General features: G+C 42.2%; 2 pseudogenes; both read left to right on the forward strand.

The window, feature by feature from the left end:
• Positions 1-2,382: 2,382 nt before the first annotated feature.
• On the forward strand, positions 2,383-3,326 carry LOC129500133 (olfactory receptor 1L3-like; annotated as a pseudogene).
• Positions 3,327-22,590: 19,264 nt separating this feature from the next.
• Positions 22,591-23,624, forward strand: LOC129517061 (heterogeneous nuclear ribonucleoprotein A1-like; annotated as a pseudogene).
• Positions 23,625-23,857: the final 233 nt, after the last annotated feature.

Raw genomic sequence — 23,857 nt, forward strand, 5'->3', positions numbered from 1 at the left:
CATACTTATGTTAGGCGGGAATGATGGCTTTCACCAGAGTGCCAGTGGGGAGATGAAAAGGCCTACAAGATTCGAGAGATATTTAGGCAATAAAACCAGATAGATCCCTGGAGAAACAAAGTGCATGCTGATAGGCACGAGACAGAAGATGGAAAAATGATTCTGATTCTGGCAACACTAGCCCCCTGCAGGCTTCTCATCCCAGGCCCCTCTGCTCTCACAGCCGGAGGTCTGTCCCTTACCCTCTGCATTTGGTCCAGCCTCTCGTTCCTGGCCACCAGCTTCTTTATCAGACATTTCCCAGTTATCCCCATGACGGATATTATGCTCATAGCTTACAAACTGCTTCCGCATACATGTTCCTCACTCTTCTCTTGAGAGCAAGCTTTATTTTGTCTTACGTATGAGGAAAGTGAAACAGAGGAGGGAAGGGACTTTGCCAAAGATTCGTTGTGAGTAGCAGAGCCAGGACTTAAACCCACAGCTTCTGTCTCTACATCCCGAGTATTTTGCTGTACCCTGCCACAGCTCCAATTACACAGCCCCAGTCAACACGGGGCTTGAGAGAGGTTCTGTCTCTAGCAATTACAGTAAAGGACTCCATGCAATATTGATTTTGAAAGTCTGTCAGTCAAACATTATATGGTCTCATTCATTTGGGGAATATAAAAAATAGTGAAAGGGAATAAAGGGGAAAGGAGAAAAAATGAGTGGGAAATATCAGAAAGAGAGACAGAACATGAGAGACTCCTAACTCTGGGAAACGAACTAGGGGTGGTGGAAGGGGAGGTGGGCGGCGGGTGAGGGTGACTGGGTGACAGGCACTGAGGGGGGCACTTGATGAAATGAGCACTGGGTGTTATTCTATATGTTGGCAAATTGAACACCAATAAAAAATAAATTTATAAATAAATAAATAAATAAATAAATAAATAAATAGCCCGTCAGTTACTGGAATAAGGATGTTAAGGTCAAAGATTTCCAAAGTGAAAAATTACACTCCTGCACATTTGTTTCTTAACCAATAAACTTGTTGAAGCTTTGCTAAAGCATGAGGAGATACTGTAGTGTTTCAGACCATCCTAGCTGAGATCTAGGCTCTGGCCCTTGTGGGCTACAAGACCTTGAGAAAAGTACTCAACACTTTTCACCTCAATTTTCTAATCTTTTAAAAGGGAATACTGTCCAGAGCCAGATCAGAGCTGTTTTGAGTAGTTATGAATAAATACATGAATAATATATATAAATATAAATACATGAAGTATTTAGCTCAGTGCCTGATACATAATAAGGACTCAATATGTTTTAGGCATAACTGTTATTATTTATCTTAATTGCATATTCATTTCCAAATCCTGAAAGCACACATAAAATGGGTCTCTCTCAAAGTCTCAAAACAAAGGGTAGTCAAACAATAAAAAGGCTAAAGCCTTTGCTATTTTGCAAAGAAATACAGAATAACTAACTGCTTTCAAGAACATCCCGGAAACCAGACAGAGAAGAGGATTTGAGTAGGAAGTAAAGGAAGAAATAAAGCAAGTGATAAAGGAGGAAAAGTAGGGGTACAGTGAGAGGGTATTTGCTGTCCCCATATTATAGACGAGAACACCAAGAATCAAAGATAGTAGGTAATCAGTTCAAGACCACACAGCCAGAAAACGAAGGAGCTGATTTTAAAATGTGTGCTATCTTAGCAAAGACACCACACTAAGCTCTCTTCTTTCCAGTGCATCTCTCACTGTATCTGTAGCATTTCATTGTGCTTATTTGTTTAAAAATTTCTTCCCCACTAGACTCTAACAACCCTAAGAACGGGAATTGAGAATGAATCATCTTCGTAATCTCAGTATTGGCTTTCCAGTGAGCATGTAATGCAACAGTGTTTGATAACTGTGAAGACACAAATCCCCAATGTCTAAGAATGTTTGAATAAATAGGTTCATATGTAATAGAGGTTTTTTGCTAGCTTTTAATGAAATGTTGGCTCTGAAAGGGTGACTATAAACACTGTGCACCTAGTTGGCATTCATCTTCTTACCCGATTCACTTAGGTGTTTGGTTTTTTGTCTACTTGCTTTGTTTTGTTTGCAAGGATAGTAGAGAGATTAGCCTCAACCTGACATATCTGAATAAGTGTTTATGGGAAGCTAGAGAAATATGCATCACTGAGGTCCACCTAGGACTCTTTCTGAAAGAAAATCCTCTCTCTGATGTCCCTGCATTTTGAACAATACTTTTGTATTGTTCAACTTTTTGTGGACTGTGCAAGGGAAGACAGAATCACAGGCCACTTATAGGAATCCTAGGAAAGATAGGAATAAATTGAAACTTGTTGAATTGAAAACTCTAGGATTTTCCATATTCATTGGCACATGCAGTATTATGGAGAAGGTCAACCAAACCAGCAGTGTCTCCAAGTTCCTCCTTGGATTCTCCTTCTCTCCTGGGGACCAGAAGCCATTCTTTGCCCTGTTCTTCATCATGTACATGGTCACTCTGGGAGGAAACCTGCTCATCATCCTAGCCATCTGCTCTGACACTCAGCTCCAGACACCTATGTATTTTTTTCCTCAGCATCTTATCCTTCATTGACATTTGCTACACCACAACCATCATTCCCAAGATGCTGGTGAACTTCCTATCAGAAAAAGAAGCCCATCTCCTATGCTGAGTGTATGACCCAGATGTATTTCTTCTTGGCTTTTGTCAACACAGAAAGTTTCCTGGCGACCATGGCCATTGATCGCTTTGTGGCTATCTGTGACCCCTTCCATTATGTCACCACCATGAGCCACTGCCACTGTGTCCTGCTGCTTGCCTTCTCCTGCTCCATCCCTGACCTCCATTCCCTCTTACTTGTTCTTCTGATAAATGCCTCACTTTCTGTGACTCCAATGTTATACCCCCACTTCCTCTGCAACATCAACCCTCTGCTGAAATTGTCCTGCTCTTCCACATTTGCCAATGAAGTTGTAATTAACACAGAAGGATTGATAACACTGATGACCCCCTTTATATGTGTTATAATCTCTTACTTCTGGGTCCTCATTGCTATTCTTAAGATCCCCTCAGCTGCTGGGAAGCATAAAGCTTTCTCTACCGATGGCTCCCACCTCACCATGGTGACTCTCTTTTATGGAAGTATTATTTATGTTTATTTCTGACCTCTGTCCAGCTATACAATCAAGGACAGGGTGGTGACAGTCATCTACACAGTTCTGTCCTCCATGCTGAACCCTTTAATCTACAGCCTGAGGAACAAAGACATGAAATGGGGCATGAGAAAGTTGATGGGCAGCTTTCGGTCCCAGACAGCACCTCCGTGAGCACACTCAAAAATGAGTCTTCTAGGGAGATGGGGTAAATGGGTGATGGGCAATGAGGAGGGCATTTGATGGGATGAGCACGGGGTGTTCACTATAGTTGGCAAATTGAATTTAAATTTTAAAAAATGTAAAAAAAAGAAACAAGTCTTCTCCGTTGAGCTCTCATTTCTGCTGATTGCTGGCATGCATACTGAACTACTAGAGGTTAATATGCCTAAGCTGAGTGTTCATGGGAAATTGTATAAGTGACCATACTAGAATATTATACCCAGTATTATATATAATATCTTACATTTATCTTCCAATATAATAATAATATATTTTGTTATTCCTAGGTGGCTCAGTGGGAGCGTCTGCCTTTGGCTCAGGGCATGATCCCAGAGTCCCGGGATCGAGTCCCACATTGGACTCCCTGCAGGGAGCCTGCTTCTCCCTCTGCCTGTGTCTCTGCCTCCCTCTGTGTGTCTCTCATGAATAAATACATAAAATATTTTAAAATAATAATAATAATATATCTTACATATATATACCCACCAATCAAAGCCACCTCATTAAGGTCCCCTTACTGACCCAGGGTCTTTGCACCCATTTCTCATTCCCTACTCCCATTCCTCCTTCCCACTCACTCCTTCCTAGTGTAGCTGAAAACTTCTCATTAGTTTTTCTTGGTCAAATTTTCCCTGTTAAAAACTCTGAGTTCCCAGTATCTTTATGTAATTTAAGAAACATCTTCAATTAGATACAGTACATATATACCATGGAATATTACTCAATCATCAAAAAGAATGAGATCTTGCCATTTGCAATGATGTAGATGAAGCTACAGAAAGTGCTATGCTAAGCAAAATAAATCGTAGAAAGACAAATACCATATGGTTTCACTCATATATGGGATCTAAGCAAAGAGGAAAAAGAGAGAGAGAGGCAAACCAAAAAACAGACTCTTAACCATGGAGAACAAACTGATGGTCACTAGAGGGGAGGGATGTGATGGTAGGGATGGGTGGACACTTGGAATTAAGGAGGACACTTGTGAGGAGCACCAGGTGTCATATGGAAATGTTGAATCACTATGTTGTACACCTGAAACTAATATTACACTGTATGTTAACAGGAATTTAAATAAAAACTTTTTTAAAAGAAACATCTTCAATCAGTTATTCAATTTGCAGCAATTTCAATGTCCCTGAAATTACTTAAAGTGGTTGTGTGTGTATGTGTGTGTGTGTGTGTGTGTGCAGGTGCATGTGCCTGTTGTCTTCCCCATAAGATTAGGACCTCCCCAACAGCAGAGACTATTTTTCACATCAGACAGGGAATAGATGATGTCTCCTCCATTTTTGGAATCTCTTTCTCAGCACAGTGTTTTGGGTCCTGAACACAGTGTAGAATCAAGAGTTGGCCCTCAGGAGCTGGTTGACTTAGTGACTTAGATCCAGCACTCCAGATGACCTGGTCTACTTCAGTGTGTCTTCCCTGGCATCCTTCCCTTTGCCCTCTCATAGCTTTTGGTCTCTCCCCTCTTCCTAAGTGTCAATAACCCTGGAAGCATCTGTATTTCTGACATCATTACTATCCATTGGTCTGTTTTCTAAGATGAGAAGATCATTTCTCTGTAATGAGGTTTATTCTGAGTGGCTTTGGAAGATAGAATTAGACCCAATATTTGTAAGAATTTGGAAAACAATTCCCAACACAGTATAAGGAAGAAATTCAAGAGTCAGAATTTTTTTTCCTACACACTTGACTTTATTGGTCCAGGCACAGAAGGTGTTAACAATGACACAGTTGCCCCCACAAGAAGAAATCTAGGGCAACAAGAAATCTAGTGCAATGTGACCGTCCATCACTATTCATGCCAATAGTGACTGATCCATATTTCATCTAGGACATACATTGTATCATCAGTAACATTTGCCAAAATTAGAGGTCGCTGTATTTCTGGCTTTCTGGTTTGTTCAATTTACACCCATCAGAGGAGTTTTCTAATCTTTGGCATAAATAGCAATTCCTCCAAGTACTGTGCCTGAATAAACAAAAGTGATCTTCAGTGAGAACTCATACGTAAGTTGGAAATTCCAGCCTTGGGAGTGATTCATTTCATTGAATGAAATCCACATTTCCCAGAGGGATTTACCATGAGCTTCAGTGATGGATGGCATATCCAGTAGTCAGAAAGACAGAGTCATGGCATCTTTTTTGTTATGTCCCAACCTAACGATAATTATAATTAGTATAACAAGTAGAATAAGAAGAAAAGGGGGGAAAGGGGTCATTCTGACTGAAGGGCCACAAACGGTCTGTGGAAAATGAGAAGAATTATTTTAACGGAGGGAATAGAAAACGGAAAATGATTAGATGAGAATCTTGGCCCAGAATCTTGGGTGGAAGCTGACAACTATTTATCATCATTTGCTTGTTCTGAAAGTCTTGGGTCAATGCCCATTTGTCTTCCTTCCTAAGAGCTTTCTCAACAGAAGGAATTGCTCAGATCCGGTGATCCAGAGTTGGCCTGGAAGACCCAAAACACCATTGATGCAGTGGTTGGGAACAAGAATTAATATCGTGAGAAGCAGACATAGGAAAAACAGACTTTTTTCAGGTAGAGGAGAGGGTTTAGATTTAGATGATTCAAGACAGCTGGTGACAGTTGATGGAAATACCACATTTGTGTACTTCATGTCTTGACTCCCCCAAATGACTGGACACCTCAGAACACATGCCCAATGATCTGTCCACCACAGCAGGCATAAACAAGAGTGAATACTCTCAGGGCATAAAACTGAGAAAGAGGGAAAATCTCAACTGATTGGATTGGTGAGCCTCACCAAAGTTCTTCTTCGGGTTGGACACCAGTTCTGTGAGATCCTGAAGCTCACTGCTCTGTGAGGCTGGCTCAGAGAGATTCACAGGGCACTATTCCTGCTTCTATGATCAGATTCTTTTTTTAAATATTTTTTTCTTTATTTATTTATGATAGTCACACACACAGAGAGAGAGAGGCAGAGACACAAACAGAGGGAGAAGCAGGCTCCATGCACCGGGAGCCCGACGTGGTACTCGATCCCGGGTCTCCAGGATCGCGCCCTGGGCCAAAGGCAGGCGCCAAACCACTGCGCCACCCAGGGATCCCTGATCAGATTCATCTTCTTAAGACACACACCGGTTTTACACAGCACAGCACAGCACAAATGGTAACAAAACAAGTCAGCATAAAAGGACAAAAACAAAACTCTGATTCCACAAAAGAGGCCAAAGAAATGGGAACAAAAACATGACTCAGGTGCCCGACTCGTACAAACTGCCTAAGAACTGCCTCAGAGAACACATTTCAGATCCCTCTTCTTGTCATCTTGGACTCGATATCTGCCAGGAGCAATGCACAGGGTGCCTCTGTGAGCATGAGACTTCCTCAAAGCAACAGGAAGCTTTCAAGGTGTCTCTATGGACCTCTTGTGATTGCCTGTTCAATGAACAAGGGCCAACCAAATGAAAATAAGCAAAGAATATTGACTCAGCCCTTGTTAGAGGAAGGGAATCAGCCACTATTATTTGTGTTGAGCAGAGTCCTAGCATCAGACAGAGGGTGCAAACTCACTCTAGTGGGGTAAATGGAAGACTTCATATATACCGTGATGGGAAGCTATTGTATGCAGAGGTTATAGTGAGCTGTCCAGAAGTGAGGCACCCTATGTGATTGTCATGGGTGATACTTTCTGATTGGTGGGTCCTAGGTGGGAAATTGAGACAAGAGATAGGAAAGCTCTCAGTTATTAATATGTCCATGGGACAGTGATTATGGTGTAGAATCCTGAGCCTGTGGCTAGAGTGGTATAACGGTTATGGGTAGAAGCCTGAGCCAGTTGGTCCAAAGGTTCCAGTGTAAACCATGCAGCAGGTGCTGGATACAGCTGCAAACTTCCTACCCTCTGTCTTATACAGATGAGGCTTCTCCCTGGACTGAGCGCAAGATAATGGGCGGATTCCTGGATTGTCTGTGTGTCAGAAATATCTCTGAATGAACTATCTGGCTATGGTGTATCTATACTTTGAATTTTCTTTTTTAAAAAAAATATTTTTTATTGAAGTTCAATTTGCCAACATATAGGATAACACCTAGCACTCATCCCACCAAGTGCCCCCCTCAGTGTCCGTCACCCAGTCACCCCCACCCCCCCACCCACCTCCCTTTCCACTACCCCTTGTTCCTTTCCCACAGTTAGGTGTCTCTCATGTTTTGGTCACCCTCACTGATATATTCACTCATTTTCTCTCCTTTCCCTTTATTCCTTTTCCCTATTTTTTATATTCCCCAAATGAATGAGACCATATAATGCTTGTCCTTCTCCGATTGACTTATTTCACTCAGCATAATACCCTCCAGTTCTATCCACGTCGAAGAAAATGGTGGGTATTTGTCGTTTCTAATGGCTGAGGAATATTCCATTGTATACATAGACCACATCTTCTTTATCCATTCATCTTTCGATGGACACCGAGGTTCCTTCCACAGTTTGGCTATTGTGGACATTGCTGCTAGAAACATCGGGGTGCAGGTGTCCCGGTGTTTCACTGCATCTGTATATTTGGGGTAAATCCCCAACAGTGTAATTGCTGGGTCGTAGGGCAGGTCTATGTTTAACTCTTTGAGGAACCTCCACACAGTTTTCCAGAGTGGCTGCACCAGTTCACATCCCCACCAACAGTGCAAGAGGGTTCCCTTTTCTCCACATCCTCTCCAACATTGTGGTTTCCTGTCTTGTTAATTTTCCCCATTCTCACTGGTGTGAGGTGGTATCCCATTGTGGTTTTGATTTGTATTTCCCTGATGGCAAGTGATGCAGAGCATTTTCTCATGTGCGTGTTGGCCATGTCTATGTCTTCCTCTGTGAGATTTCTGTGCATGTCTTTTGCCCATTTCATGATTGGATTGTTTGTTTCTTTGGTGTTGAGTTTAATAAGTTCTTTATAGATCTTGGATACTAGCCCTTTATCTGATACGTCAGTTGCAAATACCTACTCCCCTTCTGTAGGTTGTCTTCTAGTTTTGTTGGCTGTTTCTTTTGCTGTGCAGAAGCTTCTTATCTTGATGAAGTCCCAATAACTCATTTTGCTTTTGTTTCCTTTGCCTTTGTGGATGTATCTTGCAAGAAGTTGCTGTGGCCAAGTTCAAAAAGGCTGTTGCCTGTGTTCTCCTCTAGGATTTTGATGGAATCTTGTCTCACATTTAGATCTTTCATCCATTTTGAGTTTATCTTTGTGTATGGTGTAAGAGAATGGTCCAGTTTCATTCTTCTGCATGTGGATGTCCAATTTTCCCAGCACCATTTATTGAAGAGACTGTCTTTCTTCCCATCTTTCCTGCTTTGTCAAATATTAGTAGACCATAGAGTTGAGGACCCTTTTTTGGATTCTCTATTCTGTTCCATTGATCTATGTGTCTGTTTTTGTGCCAGTACCACACTGTCTTGATGACCACAGCTTTGTAGTACAACTTGAAATCTGGCATTGTGACGCCCTGGCTCTAGTTTTCTTTTTTAATACTCCCCGCTATTCGGGGTCTTTTCTGATTCCACACAAACCTTCCAACTCTCTGAAGAAACTCTATGGCATTTTGATAGGAATTGCATTAAATGTGTACATTGCTTTGGGTAACATTGACATTTTCACAATTCTTCCAGTCCATGAGCAATATTTTTCTATCTCTTTGTGTCTTCCTCAATTTCTTTCAAGAAGTGTTCTGTAGTTTTTAGGGTATAGATCCTTTACTTCTTTGGTTAGGTTTATTCCTAGGTATGTTAGGCCTCTAGGTGCAATTGTAAATGGGATTGACTCCTTAATTTCTCTTTCGTCAGTCTCATTGTTAGTGTATAGAAATACCACTGACTTCTGGGCATTGATTTTGTATCCTGCCACGCTACCAAATTGCTGTATGGGTTCTAGCAATCTTGGGGTGGAGACTTTTGGGTTTTCTAGGTACAGTATCATGTCATCTGCAAAAAGGGAGAGTTTAACTTTTTCTTTGCCAATTTGAATGCCTTTTATTTCTTTTTGTTGTCTGATTGCTGAGGCTAGGACTTTTAGAACTATGTTGGATAGCAGTGGTGAGAGTGGACATCCCTGTCGTGTTCCTGATCCTAGGGGAAAGGCTCCCAGTGTTTCCCCATTGAGAAAGATATTTGCTGTGGGCTTTTGTAGATGGCTTTTAAGATGCTGAGGAATGTTCCCTCTATCCCTACACTCTGAAGAGTTTTGATCAGGAATGGATGCTGTATTTTGTCAAATGCTTTCTCTGCATCTATTGAGAGGATCATATGGTTCTTGGTTTTTCTCTTGTTGATACAATCAATCACAATGATTACTTTACAAGTGTTGAACCAGTCTTGCATCCCGGGGATAAATCCCACTTGGTCATGGTGAATAATCTTCTTAATGTATTGTTGGATCCTATTTGCTAGTATCTTGTTGAGAATTTTTGCATCCATGTTCATCAAGGATATTGGTCTATAATTCTCCTTTTTGGTGGGGCCTTTGTCTGGTTTTGGAATTAAGGTGATGCTGGCCTCATAGAACAAGTTTGGAACTATTCTATCTCTTTATATCTTTCTGAACATCTTTAGTAGAATAGATATGGTTTCTTCTTTAAACGTTTGATAGAATTCCCCTAGGAAGCCATCTGGCCCTGGACTTTGTGTCTTGGGAGGTTTGTGATGACTGCTTCAATTTCCTCCATGGTTATTGGCCTGCTCAGGTTTTCTATTTCTTCCTGTTCCAGTTTTGGTAGTTTGTGGTTTTCCAGAAATGCGTCCATTTCTTCTAGATTGCCTAATTTATTGGTGTATAGCTGCTCATAATAATTTTTAAAATCATTTGTATTTCCTTAGTATTGGTGGTGATCTCTCCTTTTTCATTTGTGATATTATTATTTGAGTCTTTTCTCTCTCTTTTTTTAAACAAGGCTGGCTAATGGTTTGTCTATCTTATTAATTCTTTCAAAGAACCAACTCCTGGTTTTGTTCATCTGTTCCACAGTTCTTCTGGTCTCTATTTCATTGAGTTCTGCTCGAACCCAATGTCTTAACTGTCTTCTTCTGCTGGGTGTAGGATCTATTTGCTGTTTTTTCTCTAGCTCCTTTAGGTGCAAGGTTAGCTTTTGGATTTGAGTTCTTTCCAGTTTTTGGATGGATGCTTGTATTGCCATGTATTTCCCCCTCGGGACTGCTTTTGCTGTATCCCAAAGATTTTGAAAGGTTGTATCTTCATTCTCATTAGTTTCCATGAATCTTTTGATTCTTCTCTAATTTCCTGGTTGACCCTTTCATCTTTTAGCAGGATGGTATTTAACCTCCATATGTTTGAATTTCTTCCAAACTTCTTCTTGTGGTTTAGTTCTAGTTTCAAAGCATTATGGTGTGAAAATATTCAGGGGTCAATCCCAATCTTTTGGTATCAGTTAAGGCCTGATTTGTGACCCAGTATGTGGTCTATTCTGGAGAAAGTTCCATGTGCACTTGAGAAGAATGTGTATTCAGTTGAGTTTGGATGTAAAGCTCTGTAAATATCTGTGAAATCCATCTGGTCCAGTGTATCATTTAAAGCTCTTGTTTCTTTGGAGATGTTGTGCGTAGAATATCTATCAATTGCAGAAAGCACCGTGTTCAAGTCTCCCAGTATAAATGTGTTATTATCTAAGTATGTCTTAACTTTGGTTATTAATTGATTGATATACTTGGCAGCTCCCACATTCGGGGCATAAATATTCATGATTGTTAGGTCCTCTTGTTGGATAGATCCTTTAAGTATGATATGGTGTCCCTCTTCATCTCTTACTACAGTCTTTGGGATAAACTTTAATTTATTTGATATAAGGATGGCTACCCCTGCTTTCTTTGAGGGCCATTTGCATGGTAAATGGTTCTCCAACCTTTTATTTTTAGGCTGTAGGTGTCCTTAGGTCTAAAATGAGTCTCTTGTAGACAGCAAATATATGGGTCCTGCTTTTTTATCCATCTGATACCCTGCCCCTTTTGATGGGGTCATTAAGCCCATTCACATTCAGAGTTACTATTGAAAGATATGAGTTTAGTGTCATCATGATACCTATTCAGTCCCTGTTTTTGTGGATTGTTTCCTTGTACTTCCTCTTTTTTTACAGAGTCCCCCTTAATATTTCTTGCAGAGCTGGTTTGGCGGTCCCATATTCTTTCCATTTCTACCTATCTTGGAAGCTCTTTATCTCTTCTTCAATTCTGATTGAGAACCTTGCTGGGTAAAGTATTCTTGGTTGCATGTTCTTCTCCTTTAGGACCCTGAATATATCCTACCAGCCCTTTCTTGCCTTCCAGGTCTCTGTGGAGAGGTCTTCTGTTAACCTAATACTTTTCCCCATAAAGGTTAGGGATTTCTTGTCCTTTGCTGCTTTAAGGATCTTCCTTTTATCTTTGGAATTTGCAAGTTTCTCTATTAAATGTCAGGGTGTTGAACAGTTTTTATTGACTTTAGGGGGGTTTCTCTCCATCTCCTGGATCTGAATGCCTGTTTCCCTTCCCAAGTTAGGGAAGTTCTCAGCTATGATTTGTTCAAATACACTTTCTTGTCCTCTGTCCCTTTCGGCACCCTCTGGAACCCCAATTAAACGTAGATTTTAGGCTGTCATTAATTTCCCTTAACCTTTCCTCATGATCTTTTCATTGTTTTTCTCATTTTTCCCTCAGCTTCCTTCCTTGCCATCAACTTCTTTTCTGTCACTCACTCGTTCTTCTACCTCATTAACCCTCGTCATTAGGACCTCCAGTTTGGATTGCATCTCCTTTAATTGATTTTTAATTTCAGTCTGATTAGATCTAAATTCTGCAGTCATGAAGTCTCTTGAATCCTTTGTGCTTTTTTCCAGAACCACCAGTAGCTTTATAATTGCTTCTGAATTGGCTTTCTGACATTGAATTGTAATCCAAGTTTTGTAACTCTGTGGGAGAGAGGACTGTTTCTGATTCTTTTTTGTGGTGAGTTTTTCCTTCTAGTCATTTTGCTCAGTGTAGAGTGGCTAAAAACAAGTTGTACTGGAAAAAGGAAGGAAAAAGAGAAAAAAAAAGGGGGGGGACAAACAAAAACCAAAAACCAAGGAGGGGTATCCTCTGATTCTATATACTGTAAGTCCTTCGACTTCCCCTGGAACTTCCAGTGCTGCTTGGTCATGAACTTGCTCTTCCCCTGTGTCCTTCCAGCTGGTCTTCTGGGGGAGGAGCCTGCTGTGCTGATTCTCAGGTGTGTGCACCTGGGGAGATTCTCAGGTGTGCACTCAGTGGGAGCTGTTTATCCTGTGAGGCTCCTGCTCCCTGGCAGCCCTGCTCAGTTTCAGGTACAAGGTGACCCCAGGAGGAACAACAACAGTGGAGGCGGCCAGCTCTCCAGCCCTGGAGTCAGCTCCCGCAGTAATTACTGGAGCTCCCAGTCCACAGGGGCCTGGATGCTCTGGGGGCGGGGCCGCTGATCTGCACAGCTCGGGGCCGCCCGGCGGCAGGAATGTCCTTGCTGTCCTGTGTCCTCCCCGCCTCTGCCTGTCCTGGGAGGAGCACTGGATCCTGGGCTGTGTCCCCCAGCACCCTGGGCTCCGGGGCCTGCGCTGCTGGAATCGCACTCTTGGGGCCACGCAGCCCTCCTCGTGCGGAGCCGCCACCCGAGCTGCTCCCGGGCCCCGCAGGCCACGTGCTGCAGCCCTTTAGGGAGCTCTGCCCTGGGGTGTGGCGGGGTCCCCGGGGTGCACTTCCTCTTCTAGAGACTCCAGGAACCGGGGGGCTCCACTGCCCCTCCTAGTATCCTGCTGGAGCTCCCTGCAAGCACCTTTCCCTCTGGGAACTTTGGTGAAGCTCCTGCTTCTCCGGGTTGGGGCTTTCCTGTCCTGGGGACACTCACCGCTTGGCCTTAACCCGGCTCCTCGCGGGGCCCCTCCCCCTTGGATTTTTTTATTTATTTATTTTTCTGTCTTCCTACCTTGGTCGAAGCATGCACTCTTCTCACTGTAGCATTCCAACTGTTCTCTCTTTAAATCTCAGGCCGAATTCGTAGGTTTTCAGGATGATTTGAAAGTTACCGTGATAAGTTGGTGGGGACAGGTGTCTTGGATACCCTACTCTCTGCCATGTTGCCCCCCCATATACCAAGAGTCAGAATTATTGAAAGGTGACATCCACCCTCACCAGAAAAGGGTATTGCAAAGATAGCTCATATATCAGACTGGAGTTGACCTATGATACCCAAGGTTACTTTCAATTCAGAGAAATTATTTAATATTAAAGAGTTTCAGATTCCTCATTTTCAAAACTGACAACAGTAATATTTTATAATAAGGTATCTGTCCAGGTAAGAAAACGTCCATACAACAAAAAGACGTTAAAGGCATTCAAATTGGCAAAGAAGAAGTCAAACTCTCCCTCTTCGCCAATGACATGATACTCTACATAGAAAACCCAAAAGACTCCACCCCAAGATTGCTGGAACTCATAAAGCAATTTGGCAGTGTGGCAGGATACAAAATCAATGCCCAGAAGCCAGTGGCATTTCTATACACTAACAATGAGACTGAAGAAAGAGAAATTAAGGAGTCAATCCCATTTACAACTGCACCCAAAAGCAGCTTAACCAAAGAGGTAAAGGATCTATACCCTAAAAACTATAGAACTCTTCTGAAAGAAATTGAGGAAAACACAAAGAGATGGAAAAATATTGCTCATGGATTGGAAGAATTAATATTGTGAAAATGTCAATGTTACCCAGGGCAATTTACACGTTTAATGCAATCCCTATCAAAATACCATGGACTTTCTTCAGAGAGTTGGAACAAATTATTTTAAGATTTGTGTGGAATCAGAAGATACCCCGAATAACCAGGGGAATTTTAAAAAAGAAAACCATATCTGGGGGCATCACAATGCCAGATTTCAGGTTGTACTACAAAGCTGTGGTCATCAAGACAGTGTGGTACTGGCACAAAAACAGACACATAGATCAATGGAACAGAATAAGGAATCCAGAGGTGGACCCTCAACTTTATGTCAACTAATATTCGACAAAGCAGGAAAGACTATCCACTGGAAGAAAGACAGTCTCTTCAATAAATGGTGCTGGGAAAATTGGTCATCCACATGCAGAAGAATGAGACTAGACCACTCTCTTTCACCATACACAAAGATAAACTCAAAATGGATGAAAGATCTAAATGTGAGACAAGATTCCATCAAAATCCTAGAGGAGAACACAGGCAACAGCCTTTTTGAACTTGGCCACAGCAACTTCTTGCAAGATACATTCACGAAAGCAAAAGAAACAAAAGCAAAAATGAACTATTGGGACTTCATCAAGATAAGAAGCTTTTGCACAGCAAAGGATACAGTCAACAAAACTAGAAGACAACCTACAGAAGGGGAGAAGATATTTGCAAATGACGTATCAGATAAAAGGCTAGTTTCCAAGATCTATAAAGAACTTATTAAACTCAACACCAAAGAAACAAACAATCCAATCATGAAATGGGCAAAAGACATGAACAGGAATCTCACAGAGGAAGACATAGACATGGTGAACAAGCACGTGAGAAAATACTCCGCATCCGTTGCCATCAGGGAAATACAAATCAAAACCACAATGAGATACCACCTCACACCAGTGAGAATGATGAAAATTAACAAGACAGGAAACCACAAGTGTTGGAGAGGATGTGGAGAAAGGGGAACACTCTTGCACTGTTGGTGGGAATGTGAACTGGTGCAGCCACTCTGGAAAACTGTGTGGAGGTTCCTCAAAGAGTTAAAAATAGATCTGCCCTACGACCCAGCAATTGCACTGCTGGGGATTTACCCCAAAGATACAGATGCAGTGAAATGCCAGGACACCTGCACCCCGATGTTTCTAGCAGCAATGTCCACAATAGCCAAACTGTGGAAGGAGCCTCGGTGTCCATCGAAAGATGAATGGATAAAGAAGATGTGGTCTATGTATACAATGGAATATTCCTCAGCCATTAGAAACGACAAATACCCACCATTTTCTTCGACGTGGATGGACCTGGAGGGTATTATGCTGAGTGAAGTAAGTCAATTGGAGAAGGACAAACAGTGTATGTTCTCATTCATTTTGGGAGTATAAATAATAGTGAAAGGGAATAGAAGGGAAGGGAGAAGTAATGGGTAGGAAATATCAGAAAGGGAGACAGAACATAGAAGACTCCTAACTGTGGGAAACGAACTAGGGGTGGTGGAAGGGGAGGAGGGCAGGGGGTTTGGGTGACTGGGTGACGGGCACTGAGGGGGGCACTTGATGGAATGAGCACTGGGTGTTATTCTGTATGTTGGCAAATTGAACACCAATAAAAAATAAATTTATTATTAAAAAAAAAGAAAATGTCCTAGCTTTAGATATTTTGTTATAATTTTATTCAGCCATAGGGCTTAAAAGAAATGTCACACTCTCAATTATCTTGGGAAGATATTATTCCAGTGGCAAGAAATGAAAATTCAGAATGGGTTAGAAAATTTGATATTATAAGTGACCATCTAAGAGTAGAAAGGTTAAACATCATTGTCTGAAGGAATGCTTCTTTCCTAATCTCAATCTTTTCTTCCACGTGAAGAGAGTTTGGCTAATGGACTGCCTCACTTTTTTTGACCCTGTTTCTGTTTCTACATCTTATTTTTCACCGTGTTTCAAGGAAGATGAGTGTCTTACCTGATTGGTGAATGTAAGAAGTGTATGTTTGGCATGTATCAAAGCAAAAACAAGCAGGGAAGACTTTATTCAAGGCTCTCGCAATAGGAGGAGAGAGCAGTACTCCATCTGAAGGGAAGGGTGGCGGATTTGTAAGCCATGGGCTGAGCTAGAGGAAAAATACCAGAAGACATTAGAGTAGTCATACAGTATCTGTGTTTGCTAATTGGCTTTATCCAAAGAGAAAATAAACTTCCCATTTCTTGGTGACAGAAAGTAATTTTGCCACTTGGTGAGAGGCACCCACAAACATTGGGAGATGGGGCACAATCTTCCTTGATGATTACATTCCAGAAGGTTGGCTCCAGGTCCTTGAGAAAGATAATCCTAGGTTGCAAAACTGGCAAGAAGCTTTTAAAAAAGATTTATACCTCTGTCGCCTGGGTGGCTCAGTGGTTGAGCTAATGCCTTTGGCTCAAGTCATGATACTGGGGTCCTAGGATCAAGATCATGTTCCTTGCAGGGAACCTGCTTCTCCCTCTGCCTATGTCTCTGCCTCTCTCTGTGTCCCTTGTGAGGAAATAAATAAAATCTCATGAATGTATAAATAAAAAGTTTTTAAAAAGATTTATACCTCAAAGAATCAGAGAAATAATTTACAGTTATAAATTTTCTATGAAAAGGAAGATTAGGGCCCCAGAGTCAGGAAGAAGGCTACCACTGAGTCACGCTGAGGGGAACAGTGAGGCCATCTTGGTCACCTGCTTGGCTCAGTCCTCACTTGCCTGGGGAAAGAAGCCTGCAGATCAGACAGCCTCATTTTCCCTCCCTTCCCTCTTGACCTTAGTCAGAATAAAGGTGGCCTCTCCCTGCCACCTTCTTGTCCTATTTCCCAGGCCTCCTCAGAGAACCCCACAATCCCAACCAGTTTCAGAGAGCTTCTTGCAGATTGTTCCTTAAGACAGAAACACATTTTCCCAAGCCTGTCTGTTTTGTGCTGGTCTCAACCACTCAATAGTGATGCTATCAACTAGAAATGTCGGGGCACTCATCTGGGCCCCAGTGAACTTCCCACAGACATCCCCAGTTCCAAACCAGTGTTATGACTGGACAAGTTCTTGTGATTCTTATTATGATTGCAAGACACCCTTCAGCAACAACCATCAGGAAACATTAAAAAAAATAAAGGTTTATTACTTACCTGACCTGGAAAGCACACAGCACACCTGGGGCCACACAGCAAGGTGGCAGGTAGACAGAGAAAGAGAGGCACAGGCCTGGGGTTCGACTTTTATTGGGGTAGAAGAAGGGGGGTCTAGGGCTTCAGTGGGCTCACTCTTTGTTGGTGAATTGAAAATCTAAGAGCAGTTGTTCAATTCACCAACAAAGAGTGAGCTCTCTAAGAGTAGGAATGCCTGGGTGGCTCAGTGGTTGAGTGTCTGCCTTCAGCTCAGGGTGTGATCCCAGAGTCCCAGATTGAGGCCCACATCAGGCTCCCTGCATGGAAGACAAAGAGGAAAGACAAGTGGCCCCTTTATGAAAATCAACCAAGACACCTAAAACAAAAAAGCCTCATTCAGGGGAGGTGGTCTGTCTCTACTTGATCCTGTGGCTGGCAATGTGTTTATCTGAAGTGAGTATCTTTGAAATGAATGCCAAGGTGATCCAACCTTAAGTCAGGCACTTGCAGAAAAGATGAAAAAAAAAAAAAGGCAAACAAAAACGATCAGGGCTTATACTACACTACTTCAAGGAGCTTTTCAAAGCCCAGCTACCCAGGCTGCCAACTTTCTAGGTTGTTTATTAGAATCCTATTTCAATTCTAGAATATGCATTTTGTCATGAGGTTCTGATAATTTATTAGATTTCTGGTCATGTGTTCAGATATGTCTTTAAAATTCTCTTTTTTTGTATTTTATTTTATTTTTTATTTTTTATGTACAATTTGCCAACCTATAGTATAACACCCAGTACTCATCTCTTCATGTGCCCTCCTTAATGCCCATTACCCAGTTACCCTATTCCCTCGCCCGCCTCCCCTTCTGCAATCCTTTGTTTTCCAGAGTTAGGAGTCTCTCATGATTTGTCTTTCTCTCTAGTTTTTAAAATTCTAATGATGTATTTTGAAACTCGTAGTTGTTTATTACATGTGCATTACAGGATCTCTTTAGAGAGTCTTCTATATTAGCCATTAATCCTTTCTTTAGAAGTGTAAAAGCTGATTATTGATGGCTGAGCACACTAGGGATTGGGACTAGATACAGTTAAGGGGAACACCTTCTCCTTCTAGGGGTCTTGACAGCTATTTCAGCTCTGACCTTGAGGGATGAAAAGGCCTTTCAGGGATGTGGGGGGTGTGTGAAATGTTTATGTCTGAGTTGAGACAGGAAGCCTATGCCATACTTGGAAGGTGGTCTCTGTGGTGTAATTCTTTCAGCATTCCTGAATCTTTAGTAAAATGTCATTAATGGGTGTAGCCTTTTCTTTACTGTGCTCTGGCCACCCAGAAAATGTTCCATACCCATGGAAGTGAGCAGGATACAGCTGAATTTCCTTCCTTCTGGACAGACTGGAGGTACTAGCAAAATCCTCTGATCAGACGCATCAAAGCAGCAAACTCAGACGGGTCAGCCTCATTACTTAGAGACCTGGGCACAAGAGCATGTCCCTATTCTATGAGCCAATTTGCAAGTAAATTCTCAGAAAGATCTGGAAAACAAAAAAATACAGCCTTCGGGGTCCCATCCCAGACTAGCTGACCTGAATCTCCAGAAAGAGGCTTAGGGATTTTAACAGGCTTCTCAGGTGATCTGAGGCAACAGGTTCTGTACTATGTTGTGCAACAGCATTTAGGAATGACCACTCCATGCCAGGACATGTATAGCTACATGCACCAGGGGAGGAGAGACCCTGTAAGACATAGAAAATAGAATGTACCAGAGTTCAGTAGACTTAACTCCACACTAATTGCCCCAACTGGTCCCTGATTGCTGATACAACATATCAGTAGGCTTGGGTACACCTTAGGTGACATCTCCAGTTCCTTTTCCCACTACCCTCCCCAAACCTACTGGCTCCATTGTGATTCCTTCTCCTTGGAAATGCTCTTTAGCTCTGCCCAGCTTCCACTGGGGCCATTCATTTGAAGCACAAAGTGCTCAAAGACCACACTCTATTATACCCCAAAGAAAGATGGGCCTTTATAAAGATCATGGCCCATCATTTAAGTCAAATTATATTTAATACCTGCTCTTTTAGAAAGAAGAAAAATTTATAAATCATTTTAGAAAGATTGTTTACAAAAAAGACAGTTTATGCTCACCCTCAGGAGTAATTAGGAAAACACAGATCAAAACCACAGTGAGGGATGCTTGGGTGGCTCAGCAGTTGAGCTTTAGGCTCAGGGCATGATCCCAGGGTCCAAGGATCAAGTCCCACATCAGACCCCCTGTGAAGAGCTTGCTTCTCTCTCTGCCTACGTCTCTGCCTCTCTCTGTATGTCTCTCATGAATAAATAAATAAATAAATAAATAAATAAATAAATAAATAAATAAAATCTTTAAACACACACACACAGAGTGAGAGGACATTTCACATGCAACAAGACTGACAAGGAAAAAAACATATCTGGCAATCCTGGGTGTTGGTGAATGTAGGGAACAATGAATGACAGTGTTATCCCACAGTGTGATGGTATTTGAAGGTGGAGCCTTGGGTGGTGATTAGGTCATGAGGGTGAAACCCTCTTGAATGAGTTCAGTGCCCTATGAAAGAGAGCCCAGAGAACTCCCTTGCCCCTCTATCAGATAAGGACACAATGAAGAGATGCTATCTATGAACCAGGAAACCAGCCTTCTCCAGACACCAAATCTGCAGGGGCCTTGATCTTGGACTTCCCAACTTCCAGAACTAGGAGAAATACATGTTTGTTGTTTAAACATCCAGTCTATGGTATTTTTGTTATAGCAGCCTGCATGAACTAAGACAGGTAATTATCTCTACAGTCCATCCATGTACAATGTTTCTGTTGCTGAGAAGAGACTAAAAAGCTAAGAGAGAGCCCCACCTCCAACAACACATACACTGGAGACCCATGAAAACTTCATCATGGGCCAACACTGGTCTATAGGCTAACATATGAGAAGCACTCGTGTGAAATACACTGGAACCTGGGAGGTAGTTCAAAATTTAAGCAGTCCTGGGGATTTACCCCAAAGATACAGATGCAGTGAAACGCCGGGACACCTGCACCCCAATGTTTATAGCAACAATGTCTACAACAGTCAAACTGTGGAAGGAGCCTCAGTGTCCATCGAAAGATGAATGGATAAAAAAGAAGATGTGGTCTATGTATACAATGGAATATTCCTCAGCCATTAGAAACGACAAATACCCACCATTTGCTTCGACGTGGATGGAACTGGAGGGTATTATGCTGAGTGAAATAAGTCAATCTGAGAAGGACAAGCATTATATGGTCTCATTCATTTGGGGAATATAAAAAAATAGTGAAAGGGAATAAAGGGAAAGGAGAAAAAATGAGTGGGAAATATCAGAGAGGGAGACAGAACATGAGGGACTCCTAACTCTGGGAAATGAACAAGGGGTAGTGGAAAGGGAGGTGGGTGGGGGGTGGGGGTGACTGAGTGACGGGCACCAAGGGCAGCACTTGACAGGATGAGCACTGGGTGTTATGCTATATGTTGACAAATTGAACTACAATAAAAAAAAATTTAAGCAGTCCAAAAATTGAAATTTTACTTGGGCCCTAGAGTGTATCTGGTGGGTGCTAACCTCAGCTTACCTGGATGCAGATGTCTAATGGCATTCTTTTGTAGGCACAAGTCCTTGTCATGTCCCTCAGCTTTATAAAGGGAGAATAATAATAGTAATAATAATAATAATAACTATCATTTATTGAGTACTTACTATATACTAGTTATTGTGTTAAATACTTTACATGTATTATCTTTTTTTAAAAATTTTTTTAATTTATTTACGATAGTCATACAGAGAGAGAGAGAGGCAGAGACACAGGCGGAGGGAGAAGCAGGCTCCATGCACGGGGAGCCTGACGTGGGATTCGATCCCGGGTCTCCAGGATCGTGCCCTGAGCCAAAGGCAGGCGCCAAACCGCTGCACCACCCAGGGATCCCTACATGTATTATCTTATTTACTTTCCATAAGAACCCAAAAGGTAGGTACTGATATTAGTCCCTGACTTGGTGAAATTTTATAACTTGTTTATGGCCATACAATTACTAAAGTTACGGAGTTGGGCTTTGGAACGTCTGTCTGACCCCAAGCCTGGCTCCCAGTACTACAATGTGTTACTTGATTGCTAACTCTGAATAGTACTCATGTATACTCGGCTATTAATAAACATCAGCCATAGCTCAAGCACCAACCAGGGGATTACCATTGAGAGATAACTGAGAGATAACTGACAGTGTTTATCAAAACTTTAAAGGCAAAATCACTTAGGAAGGAATATTCAAAGGACATACAGCCATCCAGACTTCCCTTCAAATCTAAAATCTGACATCTTGCCAGTCCAGAGCACTGGAGACCTGAACATTGAAATGGTATTATTTTTGCCTCCAAATTACTGCCTATGTGAATTTTTATGCACCAGAATTTTTATGTAACTGCCAAAAGCCTATTTTGAGGCTGATTGAAAGAAAGCCCGTGCTATGTGTCTCTTCTTAGAATACAGATGTTAGTATTTCATGTAAGCAACTGGCTTATTTTTATTTTTGGTCACTGTGAACTCAGTGACTGACCGGAAAGCTTGGAGGCAAATTTGAGGCCCTCCCATCACAAGAGTCATTGCAATCTCTGTTTTCAGAGTCATCCCTGGCCCAATTTTATGTCCCCACCCTTGTTTATTCCTTCTTCGATTGCATCTCACATCATTTTCAGTTTATTCTATCTTGTATTTTATATATTTTTCAAAGCTGCCTTACACTCTTCAGAAAGAAGAATTTGGGCAGCCTGGGTGGCTCAGCGGTTTAGCACCGCCTTTAGCTCAGGGCTTGATCCTGGAGACCTGGGATCGAGTCCCACGCCCGGCTCCCTGCATGAAGCCTGCCTCTCCCTCTGCCTGTGTCTCTGCCTCTCCCTCTCTCTCTCTTCTCTGTGTTTCTCATGAGTAAATAAATAAAATCTTTTTTTAAAAAAAAGAAGATTTGGTATAAATAATATAGAAGCTTAAATCAGAGAAGGAAATCCACCAAAATGTAGAAACAATGGTTATCTTTATCTCTGGGTAGTGGAAGTATAGATTTTTAAAATTTGCTTCTTCACAAAATGTCCTAATTCTGACCATAAACATTATTTCCTTTATAAATACAAATATGTGTTTTTATAGACAAAATGTAAAACTCTATTTTTTAATTTTTATTATTTTTTATTTTTTTTTATTGGAGTTCAATTTGCCAACATATAGTATAACACCAGTGCTAGATACGTCCGTTAGATTACTCCTTTCTGCCCCTGGACGCCCGAGCAAGCATCGTTACTGTCTCCCCTGCCACCACCCTCATGTCTGAGTCAGTCTCCCAAAGAGCCCGAGCAGCTGCGCCAGCTCTTCATCAGAGGTTTGAGCTTCGAAACAACCGAGGAGCCATTTTGAGCAATGAGGGACGCCTCCGGACTGTGTGGTAATGAGACACCCCGACACCGAGCGCCCCAGAGGCCTTGGGTTCATCAGGTGCCACCTGGAGGAGGTGGACGGCCACGACCGCTGGGCCGCACAGGTGGACAGAAGAGTCGTGGACCCTGGACCCCAAGACGGGCTCTCCCGAGAAGATTCTCAAAGACCCGGTGCCCACTTAACTGTGAAAAAGATTTTTGTCGGTGGCATCAAAGAAGACCCTGAAGAACATCATCTAAGAGATTGTTTTGAACAGTATGGGAAATTGAGGTGATTGAGATCATGACTGACCGAGGCAGTGGCAAAAAGAGAGGTTTTGCTTTTGTGACTTTTGACGACCACGACTCTGTAGACAAGATTGTCATTCAAAAATACCATCCTGTGAATGGCCTCAACTGTGAGGTAAGGAAAGCCCTATGGAAGCAAGAGATGGCTAGTGCTTGGTCCAGCCAAAGAGGCCGAAGCGGTTCTGGAAACTCTGGTGGTGGTTGTGGAGGTGGTGTTGGTGGGAATGACAACTTTGGTCGTGGAGGGAACTCCAGTGGTGGAGGTGGCTTCGGTGGCAGTCGAGGTGGTGGTGGATACGGTGGCAGCGGGGATGGCTGTCACGGATTTGGTAATGACGGAAGCAACTTTGGAGGTGGCGGAAGCTATAACGATTTTGGCAATGACAACAATCAATCCTCAAATTTTGGACCCATGAAAGGAGGAAATTTTGGAGGCAGAAGCTCTGGCCCCTATGGTGGTGGAGGCCAATACTTTGCCAAACCATGAAACCAAGGTGGCTATGGCGGTTCCAGCAGCAGCAGCAGCAGCTATGGCAGTGGCAGAAGGTTTTAATTACTGCCAGGAAACAAAGCTTAGCAGGAGAGGAGAGCCAGAGAAGTGACAGGGAAGCTACAGGTTACAACAGATTTGTGAACTCAGCCAAGCACAGTGGTGGCAGGGCCTCGCTGCCACAAAGAAGACATGTTTTAGACAATACTCCTGTGTATAGGCAAAAAACGCAAGGACTGTATTTGTGACTAATTGTATAACAGGTTATTTTAGTTTCTGTTCTGTGGAAAGTGTGAAGCATTCCAACAAAGGGTTTTAATCTAGATTTTTTTTTTGCACCCATGCTGTTGATTGCTAAATGTAATAGTCTGATCATGATGCTGAATAAATGTGTCTTAAA

Source organism: Nyctereutes procyonoides, unplaced genomic scaffold (genome assembly GCF_905146905.1).
Source record: "Nyctereutes procyonoides isolate TBG_1078 unplaced genomic scaffold, NYPRO_anot_genome, whole genome shotgun sequence".
NCBI lineage: Eukaryota > Metazoa > Chordata > Mammalia > Carnivora > Canidae > Nyctereutes > Nyctereutes procyonoides.